Source organism: Cupressus sempervirens, chromosome 5, assembly GCF_028749045.1.
Source record: "Cupressus sempervirens isolate cs-2001-9-10 chromosome 5, ASM2874904v1, whole genome shotgun sequence".
In the NCBI taxonomy this organism is placed as follows: domain Eukaryota; kingdom Viridiplantae; phylum Streptophyta; class Pinopsida; order Cupressales; family Cupressaceae; genus Cupressus; species Cupressus sempervirens.
Window position 1 is genome coordinate 683,735,430 of NC_143122.1, and position 8,160 is coordinate 683,743,589.

The following is an 8,160-nucleotide window of genomic DNA, read 5'->3' on the forward strand; positions in this document are numbered from 1 at the left end:
CCTAACCCTAAGTCTTCGAATTTCTTTATAAGGAAGACTAAATCTCATTGTATATGTGGATAGATGAGGGTGTGTAAGGAAAACTATTTTCAAAGTGAAGAGTATCAGATCTCAGAGGATCAAGATCAGAGAAAGCAGATCAAGTGTCTGTATTCAACAATTGAAGGATTGTAAGCTATCAGGTTTATTATACCTAATACTCTCCAGCAATTGTATTAGAAAGAAAACCCTATGGTGATAGGTTAGCTTAACAACTATTTTGTAGATTCTATAAATAGGTGATTAAATCCTTTAATAGGGTAACACTTCATGTAAAGTGTTTGAAATCCTTTAATCAGGTCACTATTGATACAATGTAAAGCCTTTAACAGGGCAAACCATCAGAAGTGGTTAAACATTATTGCTGCAGTAATTTTTGTGGGTATCATCCCCACCCCAGTTTTACCTTCTTATTCCTGGAGGGTTTCTAGGTTACCAAAATCTCAAGTGTTATGCGGTGATGCATATGTGTTTTTTATAATTGTTTGATGTGTTTATATGCATGCAATCTACTTTCAGTTAAAAGTTTTAATGGTAAAGGTACAGTACTTCTGATTCACCCCCCCCCCCCCCCCCCCCCCTCTCAGAAGCATTATTCCTATTTGAGTATTCCAACAATTGGTATCAGAGCTACAAGTTCTCACAAGAAAGAAGCCTAACAGCTTGGAGGAAAAGGTCTAAAGATCGAAGTCTACAAACTTGGGAAGATTATTGACAATCAAGTGATTGATTTGCAACTGGCTCTACACAAAGTAGAGGAAACAAGGGAGGAATTGAGAAAATCCTTGAAAAGAAGAAAGGATATAGCCATAGCTGAAAATGATAAAAACTACAAGGAGATAGATACCACAAAACTATTTGCCAATGGAGACACTAAAGATTTTGATGCAGCAATAGCAGAACTGATGGAGAAAAACAAAGTTCAAGCAGATGAGATAAGACCTCTCAAGATGGAACATGAATCTCAGGCCATAATGTTATGTGAAATCACTGAACAAAAGAAAAGAGTAGTTGAGGATAGAGTCATGATGGAAGATGACAAAAGAAATCTTGCAAACAGACTTGAAGAAAAATGTACTGAATTATCAAGGATCTCAAACATGCAGATGGATACACTTGCCCAAATGATGAATCTTCATCATGAACTCAATATGAAAGATATTGAGATCTCTACTTTGAAGATGCAGAATGAACAACTATAGAACAAATTGAACAAAGAAAAAGAGGTAGCAGAGAATCTCAACAAATCAAGTGAAGCCATCAAGTACTTTGAACAATTGATGAAATTTCCAAGATCAGCCCATGATACATCAGGACTTGGATACAACAGCACTGAAATTGGAGAATCATGAAAGAGTGTTGAGCAAAGAAGTGAAAAAGGTAAGGATTCTAAACCTACTTGTCATTACTATAATAAAAGGGGGCATACTGCTAATGTTTGCAGGAGTAGAAGAATCAATCAGACAAACACACCCAAAAACAAGAGTGATTGTCACAAGTGCAACATGCAAGGACATATGACACAAGATTGCAAATCCAGAGTTACAAGGACACAAAGATTTGATGGACATTGTCATAATTGTAAGAAGTATGGACACATAGCATTTGAATGCAGATCAAAGCCTATGTGAACATCAATTCAGCCAACAAAAATGAAAGGAAATGAAAGTCAGTACCATTGGGATTACAACACCAGGTATAGCTGTCATTATTGTCAGGAATATGGACATATACCCTAGAATTGCATAAGAACACATTTCAGAGGGAATTATAGCAGGTGGCTAAGCCAAACCACATGTTTCAATTGCCTGAAAACTGGTCATATCAGCAGAAACTATCCTACAAGGTCGAAAGCACCAAAAATTGAATCAAACAAGGGCAAAGAAAAGATTGATGTGGAACACATCAGAACAGACATGAAGAAGACATGGTAGAAAAAGAATGAATCAAGTACATCTGATGAAAAGGTCACTTCACCCATAAGGTCAAGTGATCATTTCTCATCCAATTAATCTTGAGATGAGCCTATGGGGCTGATACATATAAGAAAGTATCATACATCAGCCCTAAACCATGGAGAAACAATGCAAAGTATAAATCTCCATGAAACAAGATGCCAAGACAAAAAATTTAATGATAATGTGAAGCTTTCTTTGGATGCTAAGTAAAATTCTAGTGGAAGCTGAGTTCCTAACAAGCGACCGAGTTGATGACTGATGCCGAGTTGAGTAACTCCTATGGAAGCCAAGTAAAATGGAAATGTAGTGCAAGCCGAGTGATGTTAAAATCCTTCATAAGTCGAGTTTGCAGTTGAGCATTTAATGCAATGGAAATAGGGTATATTATTGCGATTTCAATCATTTTTCCTCATAGTGATCAAGAAGCAAAGGAGATAAAGAGCGCAGAGTGACTTCACAGCAGAAAATCTAGCATTCCAAGCAGATTGCAACCTCCTACAACATGTTTTCATCGATCTTGAGGTATTTTCATTTGTGTCGAGCTACGCAGTTTCATATTTCTATGTAAAGGAAACCCTAGTTTGCATAAATGGCTTCTAGTTCTAAGAAAACCCAGGAAAAATAATCTTTTGAAGTCTAGCTAGTATCTAATGAGGTTAGGCAGCCCAATTTTTGCCCTATTCCTAAAGTTGCATACAAAAATGACCCAGTCGGAGCCCTTTCTTGCATACCCCAAACGTTGTTATGGTCCAGGACGTAAGAAGATGCTACAACTACAAGATAGGAGCTCTAGGAGATATGGAAATAAGACAAGCCTTTGCGAAGCTGTGTGTAGACGGAGTATTAAAAGATGAATACAAAATTTTTGAAATGAAGGGTTTAACACAAGTTTTGAGTTTTCCCACCATGTTCAAGACAGAGTGGATCAGACTTGTATTGAGTAGAATTCATGATGGTAGTCTATGGTTGGAAGATGTCCCTGTCAAACTCACAAAAAGAATCATTCATAGGGTAACTGGATATCCTACCCTAGATCAGCACAAGACCTTGAGAAGTGAATCCAAGGAGGCTATAGAAAAGAACACAGGTGCTCAGTGAAACAAAAGAGGAATGACTATTCATACCATTTAAGATCCTCTAGTTGAGTTTGTTGTTAGAGTTATTGCCCACGAATTCTACCAATCTAGTAGACTCAATAGTGTGCCATGTATAGCAGTAGATGTAGGTTACAAATTGGTGAAAAAGGATCATACTTATGATCTTGCTGAACTGTAACTACAGTAGATAAATGAAAACCTAACAGCCATAAGAAGGACAAAGGGTGCTCAATGTAAATTTGGAGCAATTTTGGTTTGTATATTCTTTTATGTTTAGAATGAATTTCCTTCTTTTGGGAAAGTTACATGGAGAAGTGATAGGACTATCATATCCCAAATAAATGAATATATAGAACAAATGGGAGACAATTTTGATACCCTGATGACAAGCTATTTTGAGGATTTCAAGAAATCCATGAAGCAAAGAGTGAGAATACCAATTTCCTTAGTAGAAAAACATATTAATGATATATGCTTCTTAGTTGATATTGACTTCACCTATATTCAAGTAGCAATTCCAAGGGTGATATGGCTAAGGCCATTTGGTTATGAGGTTAACATTGATGAAGCATCCGCAGTAATAACTGCATTATTGGCAGAAGAGACAGATAAGAGTGCCCCACACTTTGGCACTTATGATGTGGTAAGGTCAAAGATAAATATGGAATTAAAAACTGCCTCCACATTGAAAAAGAAAGATAAATTGATGAAGAAAATTAAGAAGAAATTTGGTGATGGGATAGAGACTCAAGCTGAAGAAGATGATGATGACAATGATGATGAAGAGGATGAACAAGAGCAAGGTCCAATGGAATTAACTCAAGGCCTGGGTGAAGACAAGGAGGAAGGTGCTGAGGGAGTAGAAGCCAAGGAAGCACCAACCCAAGATGAGCCAAATAAGAGAAAGGAAAAAGATCAGCCTCCAGCTCAGCCCAAACCAAAGAAAACTGCCACGCCATCACTCCAAAAGCCAACAACCAGAGCTGCAACAAGGGCCTCTACTCAAAAAGCTAAAGAGGAAGCTACAAAGAAGAAACCAATCAAGAAGACACGGGAAGAGCCAAGGAAAAGAAGAAAATATGTAGCTCAACCTGATACTGATGAAGAAGATCAATATGAAAAGGTAAGCCATTTTTCAGTTGATACATTATGTAAAAAGATTGGAAATGGAGATTTAAGCAACATAAATAAAATTGATTTCAATAAGTTCACTAAAGAAGAACAGAGTAGAATAGAAGAATCAGTTTATGAAATGATGGCACAGTTCAAGTACACTCCTCTTGAACTAGATGGACAATTGCTAGATGAACTATCTAAAATTGTAGAAGACAGATAGCATTTCTGTTTGAGAATGGAGAAGGAGATGAGAGAAACAACCCTAGCAAGAATACTGCTTGATTTGACTAAGGAACAAATAGAGAAAGCAGTCAAAAGGCACAATGCTAGGTTTACACCTAAATACAGGGCATTCTTCATTCTCCAAAACAAAATGGAAGATATTGTACAAAGAACAACAAAATCATGGAAGAACTTGTACAAAAAGATTGAAGATTTTCTTGAAGAAGAATACAAGGAAGAAGCTTCTGCCCCACCAGAAGAAAGAAGAAAAAGGAGAGAAGAGAAGAAAGAAGTAGAGCAAGGTAGAGAAGAAAAAAAGGAAGAAGAAAAGAAACAAGAAGAAGAGAAGACGAAAGAAGAAAAGAAAGAAACAGAGGAGGAAACACAAAAGCAAGATGAAACGGCAACAACTAAGCAAGAGTAGCAACAAGATCAGAGTGTGCAAGACACACAATTGCCACCTCCTAGCCCTCCTCATGTACCCATCACACCTACAAAAAATGTAACAGTACAAGATGTTCCTAACATTTCTGCTCAGAACATCAATCCATTAACTGCAGCAGATCTCAAAAGAATCCTTGACCAATCTATGCAACAAGCAATATTATGTGCAGATCCAGTATTGGTCAGTATGGATGAATTACAAAAACTAGTAGAAAACACAATTAGAGATAAGGTGAATCCACAAGAAACACCTTCTATCATCTCTACAGCTACTAGTAATCAACTTCAAATGCCAAGAGTAGTTTCAACAGGCATAGTTGACACCACAATTCAAAAGCGGAGTGCAATAGGAGAAAAAGCAATCAAACAAATAGCACAGACTATTACATCTGATCCTATAGCACAAACTCAAGGTGCACTTCCTACAATTACAATAATTGATCAAGGTAGACAAAAGGAGGAGAAAATAGAAGAAACCCCTAAAGAGTAGGAGGCAATACAAATATTGATAAATTTGCCTACCTCGGAGACTCCTTCACAAAAGCCATTACAAATATCAGCACCAGGATCAAGCTCTACAAAAGTTGCAAGGGTACTTCACTATGGAGACCCTGAACTAGATGAGGAGATAGTCATACCAAGTTATGACTCAAAAACAATAAACATTGATCAAATTAATGAGGTGCAGGAAGCATTAAACATAAGAAAGAGGCAAGAGATACTCAGGAAGGAGCATCAACAAAAACAAACTTTACAAGAAATTAAAGACATATTTATGGATGCCTTCAGTATTCAGTCACCAGATGAGTCTAAGCATATCATGGAACAATTATCAGATATTGTTGAACAGGTGACAAATGCAAACCTAGAGACAAATGCAAAACTCATGGAATGGTCTGAGAGAAAATTTCAAGGAAAAGTTAATGAAAAAATATCTAGTGAAATAACACTTTCACAGATTGAATTGGCAAAGCTCATAGACAAAGTGAAAAAGGTACTTGAGAATATATTCTCATGGTACAAAAGGTTGTGTGACTTTTCATACTTCACACAAGAGACCAGCCAAAAGATAATGAGCCTGGAGAGAAATTTGAATATTTCTAGCATGCAACTACCAAAAGATCCAGCTCAAAGTGAGAACCATTTTGCTTAAACACTTCAAACTCAAAAATAAATAGTTGTATTAACAGCAGAAGAGGCTACCATCAAGGCAAAACTATTATAGCTCCAATCCTCCATTACCCCATATTTGGAAGTCCTCCATAAAGAACAAGTCTATGCTGAAAATGTTCTCAAGAAAGACCCTAATCTTTCTACTTTAGAAGGACTTATTCACCTTGCTGCAGAGACTGCCCTCCAGCATAAATCATTGGAGATTGCTTTGCATAATTGGGATGCAGCTCTCAGGATGATTATGGAGGTAAACATCACATTTTTGGCAAAATATGGTCTTAACCCTTAAAACCCTTTGACATAAGTATCAAAAAGGGGGAGACAAGATAAAGGGGGAGACAAGAATGAAGGAGATGAGAGAATGGGGGAGATAAGATAAAAAGGTGGAGCATGATATATAGCATAAAATTTTGGTTACCAAGATAGCACAGATAATGGCACAATCAACTCAGGGGGAGTTACAATAATTTTTGAGGTATATATATTTTAAATTACAAAATTTTGATTCAGGTTTTTAAACCTCTGTATGTACACCGAGCAGATTAGTAAATGTACTCATAAGGTCAGTTAAATTTTTTTGTCACTCATGTCAACGGGGGAGATTGTTAGCCTCAAAATGGTTTTTGACACTTGAGTGCCAACACACTTAACCACTTTCCTTATTGGAACCGAGTACACCATGTATGTTGAGCCACAACATTAGCCGAGTCAAGAAAGCCTTCAGGTGCCGAGTGAAGATCAGGTACCGACTGAAAATCAAGTGTCAAATGACTTTAGGTGTCGAGCATGAAACAAGTGTCGAGTGGTATTTGAGTGTCGAGTCATATACGATGCTGAGCAATACAAAAATACAACAGGAGCCGAGTAAGCCAGTTTGTTACATGTGTCAAGCATCAGGAATCAGTAAGTGTCGAACAACACAGAATGCACATATGAGTTTGTAACTTTACAAATGCAGATGTAATCCATTTTCATGGCCAACATATGATGAATCTCGAAGGATTAAAAAGATGAGAATGAATCTTTTGTCTTTCCTATGCAATCTACATATAGCCAATAAGAAAAATGGAGAAGGCATGCAACCAATAGTAAATGTGCAAGGAATGAGCAGGAAATAGAGATTCAATATGGATCATAGATCCATACCTAACCCTAAGTCTTCGAATGTCTTTATAAGGAAGACTAAATCTCATTGTATATGTGGATGGACGAGGGTGTGTAAGGAAAACTATTTTCAGAGTGAAGAGTATCAGATCTCAGAGGATCAAGATCAGAGAAAGCAAATCAAGTGCCTGTATTCAGCAATTGAAGGATTGTAAGCTATCAAGTTTATTATACCTAATACTCTCTAGTAATTGTATTAGAAAGAAAACCCTATGGTGATAGGTTAGCTTAACAGCTATTTTGTAGATCCTATAAATAGGTGATTAAATCCTTTAATAGGGTAACACTTCATGTAAAGTGTTTGAAATCCTTTAATCAGGTCACTATTGATGCTATGTAAAGCCTTTAACAGGGCAGACCATCAGAAGTGGTTAAGTAATTTTTGTGGGTATCATCCCCACCCTAGTTTTACCTTCTTATTCCTGGAGGGTTTCTGGGTTACCAAAATCTCAAGTGTTATGTGGTGATGCATATGTGTTTTTCATAATTGTTTGATGTGTTTATATGCATGCAATCTACTTTCAGTTAAAAGTTTTAATGGTAAAGGTACAATACTTCTGATTCACCCCCCCCCCCCCCCCTCTCAGAAGCATTATTCTTTTTGAGTATTCCAACATAAGTATGTAGATTTGACATGCATCTCTATTCCAGAGACTTTCCATGAAACTTCTTATCCTTTTTTACTTTGGCCCAAAATAGATTTGATTGGGAACATGTGCCTTTAGTTTTGGGACTTTCTTTAAACTCAATACCCTTTTAAAAGTTTGGCCTAAAATAGGATTTAGGACATTGATTTAGGATCCTCCAACAATCATAAATAATAGGGATGTTGCCTCCATACCACCATTCAATAATTTTGAGGAAAACTATAATGATAAAAGTGGGATAAATTTGACCTTCAAGTTTGATAATCAATTAGGATCCATATAATAATAATAATTGAATCA